Source organism: Solea solea, chromosome 14, assembly GCF_958295425.1.
Source record: "Solea solea chromosome 14, fSolSol10.1, whole genome shotgun sequence".
Lineage (NCBI taxonomy): Eukaryota > Metazoa > Chordata > Actinopteri > Pleuronectiformes > Soleidae > Solea > Solea solea.
In genome coordinates this window covers 4,869,781-4,884,835 of record NC_081147.1, presented here as the reverse complement: position 1 = coordinate 4,884,835, position 15,055 = coordinate 4,869,781, and the positions used below count along the sequence as shown (strand labels likewise).

General features: G+C 43.0%; 2 non-coding genes across 2 annotated transcripts; one reads left to right on the top strand and one right to left on the bottom strand.

Moving 5' to 3' along the window:
- Positions 1–13,565: 13,565 nt before the first annotated feature.
- Positions 13,566–13,639, top strand: trnai-aau (transfer RNA isoleucine (anticodon AAU)). The gene has a single exon. It is a non-coding gene; the product is annotated as a tRNA-Ile (tRNA).
- A 166-nt stretch (positions 13,640–13,805) lies between these two features.
- On the bottom strand, positions 13,806–13,887 carry trnal-uaa (transfer RNA leucine (anticodon UAA)). The gene has a single exon. It is a non-coding gene; the product is annotated as a tRNA-Leu (tRNA).
- Between the last annotated feature and the right edge of the window lie 1,168 nt (positions 13,888–15,055).

The window sequence follows — 15,055 nt, the reverse complement described above, 5'->3', positions numbered from 1 at the left end:
GTGTGTAAGTTTGCACCAGTGGGGTCCGATTCCTGACGTGTGTAGGTGTGTATGTCAAAAAACTTCATATTTCATGAAGATGAATGTACATTTAAGTGATCAGACTTCAATATTATCAAATTATTTTGCCCAAAATCTATAAGGGAGCCAATTTAATACTAGTTTTAAACACTATAACTTACTTTGAAAGCAGTCTCATTCTTTTTGTAATAATTAATAAACGCATCGAGCCAGGGGTCTGAAATGTCAGTATGTGTATCAAGGACAAACACTTGTCCAGGGTGCAGAGTTTCAGACCTGTGCGACCTTCAGAAAGGTCAAAGGTCAGCGGTTTGGGGGCGATCTGTGTTATTCGGCCTACAGTTTTTTGTAATTATTCATGAAGGCATTGAGCTAGGGGTCTGATTTTTCAGTATGTGTATTAGGAACTAAGGCTGATCCAGGGTGCCGAGTTTCGGACTCATGCGCCCTTCGTAAAGGTCAAAGGTCAGCCGTTCGGGTGTAGTTTTTTGTAATAATTCATAAACACATCAAGCCAGGAATCTGATTTTTGACTATGTTGTGCGCCACAGAGCTTCCCCGTAGAGCTAGTTAGCTTTGCTGAGGGTCTACAGACTTGGGACTCTGGAAGACTGATAAGGGTCTTAGGTAAGGTCCACAGGCCAAGTTTCATGCAGTTCGGTCCATTTTTGTGGCAATGGCGAGCACTCAAAGGTGGCACAGGACTGACGTCTATCCCCTGTCTCGGGACCCCAAACGACATATAAAAGATTCAGACTCCTGCGACCTTTAGGAATAGATTCCAGAACCTCTACTCTGGCCAAAGGATCTAGGACAAAAAAAATTCTACAGGACTTTGGGCTCGTGTGCTACCTTTTAACTGACTTGCATTACCCAAACTGCAGCTTCTCTGCTGTGATCTCTTCATCAGAAGTTAAATCCATCCAAATGTTAGTTTAACTCCCTAACTGCTGAAAGGTTTTTAAAACTATGATGGGTATAGTGGAGACCTGAGTTGGCTGTGTGCAATGTTTTTCCACTGCAGGCACAGCCATTTAAAGCTGTGTTTGATGTGCTGGAGGTGCTGGTTTACAAATCATAGGGTGAGTCACCTCACATGAGTCACCTCACATGGCTGTATTTGATCTAGAGATCAGCTGACTGAACAACAGAATATGTCCATACCTGCGTTATTATTGCATTATTATAAACTACTGCTGCTAGTTTATTTTTGTTAATATTCGGTGTCTACACCGGTGTGAATCAAAGTCTATATGAATCCATAATAATAATAATAACTAGTACCGCGCGCGGTTCTGAACGGGTTCGAGCCGACCCACGCGCACGCCTCGCGCTCTCACCCGTTTATTCACCGCGCGCGGTACTAGTTATTTTCAGTACTAGTTATTTTCAGTAAAAGTTATTTTCAGTAAAAGTTATTTTCAGCGGCGTCCCCGCGCATGTCAATCCAAATTTCGGGGGGGATCGGGCAACGTATGGCACTTCCTGTTTAAAATGGCCGACTTCCTGTTCGGTCAAATGCGTGTCCGTAAACTTGTTCAGGGAAGTTCCCTTGTCTTACATATCAAGTTTTGTTTAGATAGGACAATCTTAGAGTTTACTTCCTGTTTCTGGCATTCCACTTCCTGTTGGGAGGTCATCTTTTGCAGACATGCTCAGGACAGGTCCCTTGTGTCACATATAAGGTTTCGTGCAAATCGGACAACGTACGGCAAAGTTAGAGGGCACTTCCTGTTTAAAATGGCCAACTTCCTGTTCGTCTCTGGAAACATGTTCAGGGAAGGTCCCGTTACTCACATATCTAGTTTTGTGTCAATCGGACAACGTAAGACTTTACTTCCTGTTACGGGCGTTCCACTTCCTGTAGGGAGGTGACCTTTTACGGACATGCTCAGGACAGGTCCCTGGTGTCACATATAAGGTTTTGTGCAAATCGGACAATGTACGGCAAAGTTAGAGGGCACTTCCTGTTTAAAATGGCCGACTTCCTGTTCGTCTCCGGAAACATGTTCAGGGAAGGTCCCGTAACTCACATATCCAGTTTCGTGTCAATCGGACAATGTAAGACTTTACTTCCTGTTTTGGGCCTTCCACTTCCTGTAGGGAGGTGACCTTTTACGGACATGTTGAGGAAGGGTCTGGGGTCCCACATACTAAGTTTCAAGTGGATACAACAATCCCTGTTGGAGCAGCATCAAAAACTATAAATGTAATTCTGTCTGCTGTCACCAGGGGGCGCTGTATTTGAAAATGAATATTTTCATATAGACGTGTTCAGGGCCGGACTGTCAGCAATCCTTGCAAGTTTGGTTCAGATCGGACCAGGATTGGCAAAGTTGTAACAGTTTGTTTTTTTAGAATTTTCTACCACCACCAGGAGGCGCTGTTTTCAAAATGTACCGTTTCAGCAACATAGTCGTCTTCAGCAACTAACCATCATCAACAATAGCAAGTTTGGTTGGGATCAGACCTTCCATCGCGAAGTTATAAGAGTTTCATTGTCTGTTATGAAAAATTATTATTATCTCCAATTTTGGCGCCCCCTATCTCGTACGCCATACAATATTTTAAAAAGCTTTTGATAACTTTTGATGCTCAACTCGTCCACATTTATCTCACCAAGTTTGAAGGTGATCGCACAAAAGCTCTAGGAGGAGATAATTGAAATACAAGCTGTCATATTGTCTACTGTCACCAGGGGGCGCTGTTTTCGAAATTTAATATTTTCATATAGACGTCTTTAGGGCCGGACTATCATCAATCCTAGCAAGTTTGGTTCAGATCGGACCAGGATTCACGAAGTTGTAGCAGTTTGATTTTTTGTCCCAAAAATCCGACTTTGCGTCATTGCCATGGCAACACCGTTAAACGATTTGTCGTCATATTGATCACGCATCATCTACCATGTGTTTTGACTGTTGTCACCAATTTTGAGTGCGGTACGATTACCTGTGTAAAAGTTATTCCCGAAATCGTAAAAAAACTCTTTTTTTGTGTATTTTCTTTCACCACAAGGAGGCGCTGTTTTCAAACTTCACCGTTTTTTCATAGACGTCTTCAGCCATGGCCCATCATCAATCATAGCAAGTTTGGTTCGGATCGGACCTTCCATCACAAAGTTATAAGAGTTTTGTTTTTCTGATGCGAAACATCAGAATCATCACGAACTTTGCCGCCCCCTATCTCGTGCGCCATGTGACATTTGAAAAAACTTTTGATACCGTGAGCTCCTCAACTGGTCCACAGGAACCTCACCAAGTTTGAAGGTGATCGCACGAAAACTCTAGGAGGAGTTAGTTCAAATACCATTGCTGCGAAATCGCCAAAATCGCCAAAAAATGGCCAATCAACCCAAGATGGCGGATTTCCTGTTGGGTTTGGATCATGGTCATAATGTAATTTTTTCTTCATCCTGACCCACTACACATGTGTACCGAATTTCGGGCATGTGCGATAATTGTGTTGGTCATGGTGAATTTTGACAGGTCGCTTCGCACGTTTTGGCCCCTCCCACATTCAATTTTTGACGCACATTCCCCGAACCTTTTTCAGACGTAAATTTACACCAGGATTGATGCGGTCACAAAAATTGGTGAGTTTTGGGGTATGGGAAAGGCCTCAAAAAGGCAATTCATTTGGGGGAATAATAAGAACCAGTTTCAAGAGGGTTCTTGCAACCTTGTTGCTCGAACCCTAATAAACTAACATGATATTTTCTGGTGATAGTTCAAAACCCTAGAGTGCCTGTTGTGCCACAGACCTTGTCACAATCGTTCTGTCCACATGAGCGCAAAAAGCCCACACGTCATGGTGTGTGAACCCCGAGCTAATCATCACCTGTATGATTAGCTCCGCTCACATACAATTTAGTTCTCTTCACATTAAAAAGCACACCTTTCCTGACTCCAGCAAAAGTTGATAAATCCATTTTGGGAAAATTAATTGGCTCCCATTGACTGCTATACACGCCAATTCGGCCACAGTTAAGGGGCATTAAAAGCCAATGAGTAAAGGCCCTTAAAAAGTCGTAATTACGATTTCTTGAGGTATTACATTTTGTCCATAGAGTTTGACTGCTAAAAGTATGCATGAATGTGTTTATTTTTGTTAAAAACAATGATGCACCGCCATGCTTGCCCTGCATGATCAGCTCAGGGCCACGCGCACACGTGATGTTACGCATCTTGAGACAGTGAACGCGCTCCTCCTGGTGCGAAATAAGATCAGAAATCACACGAAATTAATTCTTTGCAGCTTATAAATTCATTTGTATGGTTGTGCTCTATAGATTTAAACTGTTCAAGTTAAATATGTGTTGCTGATTACAGCATGAAGTGGCGATAAGGTCTTAAAATATGTTGATAAGGTCTTGAAAAAGTTATTTAAATTCGCTTTCACGCATATACCTTGTTCACTTTGCTGACCTGTTGTAGAAGGGAGAAAGTGCTGCTTAATGTTCAGGTGTGAGAGACGGAGCTTCATCCTCTTTAATGTGCAGCATATTGAACTAATTTTATGTTCTTAAGTTAAATGGAACCCTTAAAATTTTACACACCTAAAAAAAGCAGCTAGTTGAAATGAGTGACAACATCTTAATTATCATTGTTCAGCCATGTAAAAGCATCATGATTGTGATTTAAGACAGTCCATATTCTCTGTAACAAATTTATCAGGGACATTTATTCTCCTTGTTGTTTTGAGTTTAAACATTGACTACTATTGACCACCATTTCCCTTGCTTGGGCAGAACAAGTAGACAACTCATGAGGTTAAAGACACGCATGGATCGCCTGAGGGAGCATCATGATAAATGCTTATCAAAGCACATGGATATCATGCAATCCCAAACACAGGTAATACCAGTTGTAATACAATATTCAGATTGCAATATTCTTCTCCATTTTTGATGAAATATGGAGTATCTGGTGAAAATTGCAGGGATTTTGAATAGTGCTGTCAATGGATTAAAAAATTGAGCACTTAATTAATTATGATCTGTAATTAATTAGTCTAATTAATCTCTTTTTTAATCTCTCCTAAAGCCCTCAACTTGAGGTATTTTCATTTAAATGCATTTTTACATTATTGTGGCAGAGCAAAAGATTGATATATAACATATACAAAGAGGCTTTAAAACGTCATTTAACAAACTTGAACACAGATGCATCCATTTATATTCCATCAACTGGAGGGAATTACGCATTGAGCGCAGCTTGAGAGACTTTTCCCAAAGTTGTAGCCTCTGTGTTTTCATTTAAACATGTTTTCATATTAATTACACAAAAGGCAATCAGAATATGATGATAATTATTATGAATCTTACCTATTTCAGCCATGCACAGTCATACTGACTGCAGTATATTTGGTGCCACACTAAAATTATTTTCCCCTCTTGGTTTGTCTAATATTCCATTCACTTTACTTATTGTTAAAGTCAACATATATTTATTTATAGATCAAAAACTTGAAAAGTGACGGTGAAAGAGCAAGAGCGGGCGCATCAGTGGCAATCAGCGGGCGCAGTAAAATTAGAGAATAAAAATGAGATTAACGCGATTAAAAAACATAATGTGCTAAATAGGGCTGTAATTAATTAATCGCAATAAACGCAATAATTTGACACCTCTAATTCTGAATGCCCTAATCTGAGCTGCAATTTACATCTGCAAAGATTTGGCTGCAATACATAATTTGTATGAACTAATTATTAATTGAATTTCCAGTATTATTATATTTTCAAAACTCCCTTGCATATTTTAACTTTTAATTATACAAATATTAGTGAAGGAGTTCTGCAGTTGTGGTAAATGTGTCCTGTCTTTGTTGTTTAGTCTGCAGGAAATCCAAACCAAGAGGCCTCATCACAGTCAGCGCCTCCAGCACAGATGCATACACCTTCCAAGATTTTAGTAAGTGTCAAACACTGCATTTAACTTGTTCCATATGACAGCCCCCCTAATGGTTTACTCCATCTTGCTATAACTAGTCAGTTACAATGTATTTTCCCAGGTCACTTGATAATAAGTATGCAGCTACAGTGAGATAGCAGTGTTATATGGAAGTGTTTGTAACCAAATAATTCAACAGCTGTGTGGAAACTGGACTATCTACAAACCTAATCTGACATGTGGCAAACCACAGTGTACCTAACCCCTCATGTTTTTTTTTTTTTTGGTAACAACAGAAAAGTTGAGTGCATTTGGAAATAAAAACATGTTTCTCCTAGTGTTGATATCTGATTGTATGCAGCTCTTTAGCATTTTCATAATGTGCAGGTTTATGTCAAAGTGAATTATGATTTTAGCAAAGTTATTTAGCAACTGTACATTCACCACAGTGTTGTTAAGCGCCTTTAGAGTTCTTAGGTTATTATAGAAGTGGGGCATGATTTGACAGTCTTTTGAGAGATACTGGATTTTTTTTTGTTCTAGGAATCAAGCTCAGAATCAGCAGATACATTCATCCTTGAAAGCTCAGCTTACCAAAGAATACCTTGAATGGATCGCCATGGTATCACATGGATCAGACGCCTCTCAAAGCTGCATTGAAAGCAGTGATGACGAATATATTCCATCAAAAGGCTCTCTCTATGAAGGCTCTTCAGAAGAACCTGACAGTCCGATCAAGATTCCAGTGGTGAAACCCAAGAAGTCACAGAGGACACGGCCCACAAAGAAGACAACAGGAAGTGAAAATTGTGATGACACAAACCTGGCAAATACTGAAGCTGCAAAAAAAGAAAGATGGTGCCAGAGTTTACAGTAAGACACATTATTGTTTTTATTGTCCCGTCCACTGCCACAAAATGTCACGGCACTTAACCCACAAACACAGCCGTGAATCTGCTGTGGCTAAAGCACTAAGTTTTCCTGTGAAGTCAAAGGAACGAAAATTACATTTGGATCTCATTAGAAATAAAGGAAACAGTGCCCATAACAATGAGGTCCTAAAAACTGGTATTGGCACACTGATACCAAGTCAGCAAACTACAAAATCAGTGAAAGCAAGCGACTACATGCACTGCCTAAACCATGGGTGTCAAACTCTGGCCCACGGGCCAAATTTGGCCCGCCGTGTAATTTCATTTGGCCCTTGAGGCAATATCAAATTAACATTAGAGCTGGCCTGCCGGTATTATACAGCGGCACCGCCAACTGCAAACTGAGCAGTAAAAAGGCCTGAATGGTTGATTTATTCATTGTTATTTTATTTTCAAAATTTATTAGCATGTGGAAAAAGTTAATGTTGATATTTACCTCAGAAGGCTGCAAATAGAAAAGAGGCATTCAATTTTTTATCTAAATTTTATTCAATATGCCATTGATGTTTTTTCGTTTGTTTTTGAAAGTTAATTTTGCACTATTAAGTTAGATAAGCGTTGCTTGTTCCATATTCAGTGTTAAAACAAATCAGTGTAGCAAACTGAGCAATAATTAACGTTTTATTCATGCACTTTCTCTTGCTACTTCAAGGCTTGAATGTTTGATTCATTCATTATTGTTATTTTATTTTCAAATGTATTATTAGCCTGTGGAAAAAGTTTATTTTGATATTTACCTCAGAAGGCTGCAAATAGAAAAGAGGCATTCAATTTTTATCCATCCATTATCTACCGCTTATCCTGTATTTAGGGTGCATTCAATTTTTATTTTAATTTTATTTGATATGCCATTGATATTTTTTAATTATTATTATTATTTAAACTCGATTTTGCATGTCACTATAAAGTTATATAAGCCTTGCTTGTTCAATATTCAATGCAAAACTTGTTTGGGTCCCTATTAAAAGGTTAATTTGTTCAACCTTGGCCCGCGGCTTTGTTCAGTTTTAAATTTTGGCCCACTCTGTATTTGAGTTTGACACCCCTGGCCTAAACTGTCAGGCTTTCCTCAAAAGAAAAACCATATGGAGGCACATGTCCAGGTGCAGGCTTTCACAAAAATGTAGCACATCAAAGCCAGGCAGAAGTCGGGTCCAGGCACTCTGTGCCTATGCACAGCCTGTCCCAGATGGTGTTAGCCGAAAGATTTGGGAGCTAGTAAGTGCCATGCACCAAGATGAAGTCGCAGCCATCATCAGAAAAGAGAGAAGCATTTTGAAACTTGGAGAACATAAGATGCCAAGCATGGACATGACAAAACCAAACATGACTACATCAGACAAAAAATGCGTGAAATCGGACGGCTCGTGCAGCAGTCACGGAAAGATGGTACACTGAAACGAATTAAGGTGTGCCTTCAAACTTTAACAATGTAGTTGAAGCAGTAAAAGCTGTGGCTGGCTTTGATGAGGATAAAAACACCTACAAAACTCCATCATTGGCTCTGAAGCTGGGTCATAGTCTGAAGAAGATTGCAGATATTCTTGAGTGTGAGGCGCAGATCGCGGTCTGACTATGAGGAATTTCTAAATAACCTGAACAGGAGCAGGGCTCTTTTTGAGAAAAAGTGGGATGTGTCTGTGTCATGTTGTGCCCTACAAACTCTGAAAGAGGGGAGATGGAACACTCCACAGGTCCTTCCTTTCACTGAGGATGTGAAGATCATGCACATGCACATTGAAAAGTGCAGAGAAGAAAACCAAAGGAATCTGAAGAAAAACCCAAACAAGAAGACCTGGACCAAGCTGGCTACTGTGACGCTTGCTGAGGTGATCCTGTTTAATCGCAGAAGAGAAGGTGAAGTGTCCAAGATGCCACTTAGTGCATTCACCCTGAGAGAAACTTCTGCAGTCCATTCAGATGTGGCACTAGGACTTTCAGAGCTGGAGCAAAAGCTTTGCCAACATTTCCAACGCATTGAAATAAGAGGGAAAAGAAACAGGAAGGTTCCTATCCTTCTAACACCAGACATGTTGTCATCAATGGAGGCCATGGTTGCACATCGGCGGCTCTGTGGTGTGCCTGATGACAATCCCTGAAGCAGAGAGTCACTTAAGGGGATCAGACGCCATCAGACAGATGGCAAAGGAATGTGGGGCCGAGCACCCTGAAACTCTGTCCTCAACCAAGTTAAGAAAGCAGGTATCTACACTGTCCACAGTTCTCAACCTGAAGGACAATGAGATGGACACACTGGCAAATTTTCTTGGCCACAACATCCGGGTCCACAGACAGTATTATAGACTACCTGAAGGAACAATGGAGTTAGCTAAAGTCAGTAAAGTGCTGATTGCCCTAGAACAGGGTTCGGCTGTCAGATTACAAAACTTCCGGCGCCAACGCGAGTGGCCGCCTTTCTAGCAGCTCCGGGTGTTTCACTTTTAATTTTCCTTATTCTACCTTGAAGGTAATTTTCTTGGTTTCTACTGAAACTATTATTAGTATATCCCATGGATACAGATTATTCTACGCCGAGACTCGTGTATTCGAGCAACTTTTTGCACGCTCTGAGAGCAAAGTCCCGCATCGGTGTGGCTCCGTGTTTACCTGTGGACGTGAGGAAGCCGTACTGAGGCTGCAGAGCCGGCGCTAGGCTAAAAGCTAGGCGGCTAGCTAAGAAGTGGAGATTCAAGCCTCCGGTACCTTCTATGATCATGGGGAATGTGAACTCACTACCAAATAAGATCGACGAACTGGCTGCGCTGACAAAGAATCTCAAGCTCTACAGGGAGTGCAGTTTACTGTGCCTAACTGAAACGTGGCTAACGGACAACATCCCAGACGCTAACGTGGAGCTACCGGAGTTCAGCACAGTCAGAGCGGACAAGGACACAAGAGCCTGTGGAAAGCGCAAAGGAGGGGGACTCGCGCTGTATGTAAACAAACGCTGGTGCAATTCTGGACATGTGAGGATTAAAATCTCCACCTGCTGCAGGGACGTTGAACTCCTGGCGGTAAGTTTAAGACCATATTATCTGTCCAGAGAGTTCAGCCACGCCATTGTTGTCATTGTTTACATTCCTCCACAGGCTGACGCGGAGGCTGCGTGTGACGTCATCCACAGCGCTGTGGCTAAACTACAAACACAGCATCCAGAGGCTCTTGTGTTAATCTCTGGGGACTTTAATCATGTTAATCTGGACAAAACACTGACTGCTTTCCACCAGTACGTGGACTGTAACACCAGGGGGAATAGGACTTTAGATCTGATGTATGCAAACGTGAAGGATGCATACACAGCCACCCCTCTGCCTGCACTGGGGAAAGCTGATCACAATCTGGTCCTGTTAAAACCTCACTACATCCAAAGAGTGAGGAGGCTGCCTACAGTCACACGCTCATTCAGGAAGTGGTCTCCTGAGGCTGAACTGGCCCTACAGGACTGCTTTGAGACCACAGACTGGGATGCTTTGCATGGATCCCACAATGAGAACATTGAGGCGGTGGTTGACTGCACAACTGAGTATATCAACTTCTGTATGGACGTTGTTGTTCCAGTAACAACTGTACGCTGCTTTGCCAACAACAAGCCCTGGATTACAAGCAACATCAAGGGTCTTCTTAACCAGGATGGTTAAGATGGCCTTCAAGGATGGTGACACCCAGGAGCTCAAGCAGATACAGAAGGAACTCAGAGTCCAGCTCAGAGAGGCGAAGGAGCAGTACAGGAGGAAGATTGAACAAAAGATGCAGGAAAACAACATGAGGGAGGTGTGGGAGGGCATGAAGACCATCACTGGCTGCAGCTCCAAGAGAAAACCCCCCATGGAGAGCGATGTGGGAAGGGCAAACCAGTTAAACCAGTTATTTAACAGGTTTGATCACCCCATCCCATTCACACATCTGAATGCTGATGCCCTCACCCCTCACCTCACCTCTCCCTCACCTCACCCCCCAACTCACACAAGCCTCCACAAACACAGATGAGGACAACTCCCAACCCCCCACCACACCACCCACGATCACAGCAGCTCAGGTTTATGGAGAGCTGAGGAGGCTGCGCCCTAACAAAGCTGCAGGTCCAGATGGAGTGTCACCTCGACTACTGAAGGCCTGCACGCGGGAACTGGGTCACCCCCTTCAGCACATCTTCAACCTGAGCCTGGGACTGGGGAAGGTTCCCCAGCAGTGGAAGACATCGTGCATCATCCCAGTCCCAAAGAAACCCCATCCTGGAGAGATGAACGACTTCAGACCTGTGGCCCTGACGTCGCACGTGATGAAGACCATGGAACGACTGGTGCTTCATCACCTCAGGCCACAGACCTGCCATGCCCTTGACCCCCTACAGTTTGCTTACCGGGAAAAGGTGGGAGTGGAAGATGCCATCATCTTCCTGCTACACCGATCTCTCTCTCACCTGGACAGGGTGCTCTGCAGCAGACAGGAGAGCGCTACAGAGGATCATAAACACAGCCCAGAGGATCACGGGGTGCTCTCTGCCTAACCGGGAGACTATTGCCAGCTCTCGCTACCAAAGCAGAGCTGGAAACATCATCAAGGACTCCTTCCACCCAGCTAACCACCTGTTCCACCTGTTACCCTCGGGCAGGCGGTACAGATCCCACAGAACCAGGACAAACAGGCTCAGGGATAGCTTCTTTCCCAGAGCCATCACAGAACTAAATAAATAAACAAAAGCAATTTTTTCTATAGTGCAATAATCTGATGCTAGTGCAATAATCTGATGCTTCAGTCACTTTGTTTACACAAAAACAGGACAATCACTTCTCTCTGCTGCTATATTTGTTATCTTGCTGCTATATTTTGTTATCTGCTGCTATATTTTGTTATCTCACGTTAATGTATACATAGTCATAGTTTCTGGAAAAATGCAAACAACATTTCTTATTCTTATTTTATTGTTAATATTTTTATTTCTCTTTTAAAATTGTTATTTATATATTTGTATTTTGCACCAATGGAGTGGCACCCAAATTTCGTTGTCCACAAAATAACGACAATAAAGGCTATTCTATTCTATTCAGAGGCAGCGGTGCTGTGAGAATTACATTTTTGGATTTCTCCAGCGCCTTCAACACCATCCAGCCTCTGCTCCTGAGGGAAAAACTGTCTGGGATGGGTGTGGGTTCACACCTAGTTGCCTGGACAAGTGACTACCTGACCGGCCGACCCCAGTATGTGAGACTGGGGGAATGCAGGTCTGACACGGTGGTCAGCAACACGGGGGCGCCGCAGGGGACTGTGCTCTCTCCTGTCTTGTTTACCCTGTACACGTCTGACTTTCAGCACAACTCAGAGCTCTGCCATGTGCAGAAATTTGCGGACGACACAGCCATTGTTGGCTGTATCCGGAGCGGAAAGGAAGATGAGTACAGGGAGCTCATCCAGGACTTTGTCAAATGGTGTGACAACAATCATCTGCTCCTAAACACCACCAAGACCAGGGAGATGGTTGTGGACTTCCGGAGATCCAGGGTGCACCCAGAACCAGTTCTCATCAAGGGGGACTGTGTGGAGGTGGTGCACACCTACAAATACCTGGGAGTACAGCTGGATGACAGGCTGGACTGGACCACCAACACAGATGCTCTGTGCAGGAAAGGACAGAGTCGTCTGTACTTCCTTAGACGGCTGGCATCCTTCGACGTCTGCAGAAAGCTGCTACAGACCTTCTACCAGTCTGTGGTAGCGAGTGCCCTCCTGTACACAGTGGTGTGCTGGGGGGGCAGCCTAAAGAAGAAGGACGCTTCACGCCTGGACAAACTAATAAGGAAGGCAGGCTCTGTTGTAGGCACAGAACTGGACAGTCTGACATCCATAGCTGAGCGACGCACACTCAACAGGCTCCTGTCCATCATGGACAATCCACACCATCCACTACACAGCACCATACACAGACAGAGGAGCAGCTTCAGTGACAGACTGCTGTCAATGTCCTGCTCCACAGAAAGACTGAGGAGATCATTCCTCCCCCATGCCATCAGACTCTTCAACCTGCATCATACATGACACATACACGCAAGCACACATGTACATCTCATCCTTTTTAACGCCTTTATATTTTTTATATATTTTTTCTTTTTTCCTTTTTATACATATGTTTCAGTTTATATTTAGACTGTACATAGACTTGCATGCCTCTTATGTTTCTATCTTGTAACATATTCTGAAGCTGCTGAACTGTGAATTTCTCTGTGAGATGAATAAAGTATCTATCTATCTACAAGGGAATGAGCTTGGATGAAATCCAGATTGATCCCAATGGTAAAAGAAACTTCCTCTTAACACATTTAGTTTTATTTCAGAGTAAATGTCCTTTTCTCATATATTTCTTTTTGTTTTCCTGGCGTTCAGAACAGGTATTGGAAGCTGTGGACAGTGACCTGTCACAGACAGAGATGGACATGGACTCATCTGTTTGCTCATCAGGTGGGTTACACATTACTTGTGTGCATTAAGGTCATTTACTAGTTAATGACAATCATTGATATCTACACCCTTTATTATTTCCTTGTTTTTACAAACACTGAGAGACAGATCATGATTTACCTTTTTGCTGTGAGGTAACAATGTTTGCCCGCGCACCGCCAGCGGCAGCATAATGAACTAGCACCACCAGCAGCAGCATAAATGACTCTGTTTTTTCTGTGAAACCCATCAGGAAGCTAGCTAAAAACCTTGTCAAACACTTGCGACAAGGGGCCGGTTAGCTCAGATGGTCAGAGCGTGGTGCTAATAACGCCAAGGTCATGGGTTCAATCCCCATACTGGCCATACTAGTGTTCCACTTTTAGGTAATCGATGACACAGACTTTAACAAGCTATGTCGTGAGGCAGGCTTTGCAAGCCTCATCCGCACTACCTCGAACAAACATGTCATTTTGCAGAACTCCTGCAAAGTGTGGTAGGACAGAAAGCCTTTCAAATGACTATTGTCTGATGGCAGTGGTGGGATTTGAACCCACGCCTCCTCAGAGACTGGAGCTTAAATCCAGCGCCTTGGACCCCTCGGCCACACTACCTGTGGAAGACTTTACTTTTCAGCTTTTTCAGCTTCAGGAAGAAGAACGTTTACCCTGAAGAAGTGTTTCACTCTGCCCAAAAGTTATGAAGACAGGGAAAGGTAGAGCACAGCAAGGTTTGACCTAGTATTGTGTGCATGGACTGCTGTCTTAGGCTTTCGGCAAATGGGTGCCACCTGTCACTTCTCTGTCTTCACCAGCGTCAGCGTTTCTCTCAGACAACACATAGCCTTGCCTTAGCAGAGGATGGTTTCGATCCTAGCCTAAGCCTAAGACAGCAGTCCATTTTTCTGTCAGAGACATAATTTGTGTCCTACCACACTTTGAAGGAGTTCTGTAAAATGTCATGTTTGTTCGAGGTAGTGCGGATGAGGCTTGCAAAGCCTGCCTCACGACATAGCTTGTTAAAGTCTGTGTCATCGATTACCTAAAAGTGGAGCACTAGTCATCCAGGGCACGGGGAGGCTTAATTGTCCAGTTACGCGCGCGTTACGCACAGAATAAACAGACTGAGCTCACTGAGTTACTCCATTGTAACAATTAAGTGTGACACTGACACATTTATAGATTGTTTAAATGATCTATAAATTCAGCGAAGTCATACCTAATCATACGTTACACTGGAAAAACATGCACAGGATCAACTATCAATGCACAGCCTGTTTTTAAGCATCAATATGAGAGCAATCGCTGTGACCCTGACATTTAGTTCCTTTGTGTTTATCACTAATTCCAAAGAAAACAAATGACCAAAATAATTTAGTTTTTCAGATCACATCATCACAGATCACAGATCACAGATCACATCATAAATTGATGCGTTGATCGTGCACTTTCTGTAACAAACTCTCACAAGGCTTGGACCCAAATGCACAAGGCCAGATACAAAAGAAGGTTTTAAAGGCCACATAGACCGGAAGCTCCAATTAACGCTGCGTTTGTGTGTGTATCTGCGTCATTACCTCGTTTATGAAACTCTAAAGTTTCAGAACAAACAGTTCAGCCACTGCTGAGAAAATAGGGTTTTATTGTTTTCCTGGGCTCTGCGAAGCGGATCGGCACTTCCGTATGTCGATGTTGTCATCAGTATACCTCACCACTCCTCTCACCACTGTAGCGCCTCCTGGTGCGGGCACTAGTCCGGGCACATCCGGTTGCGTACATTCAA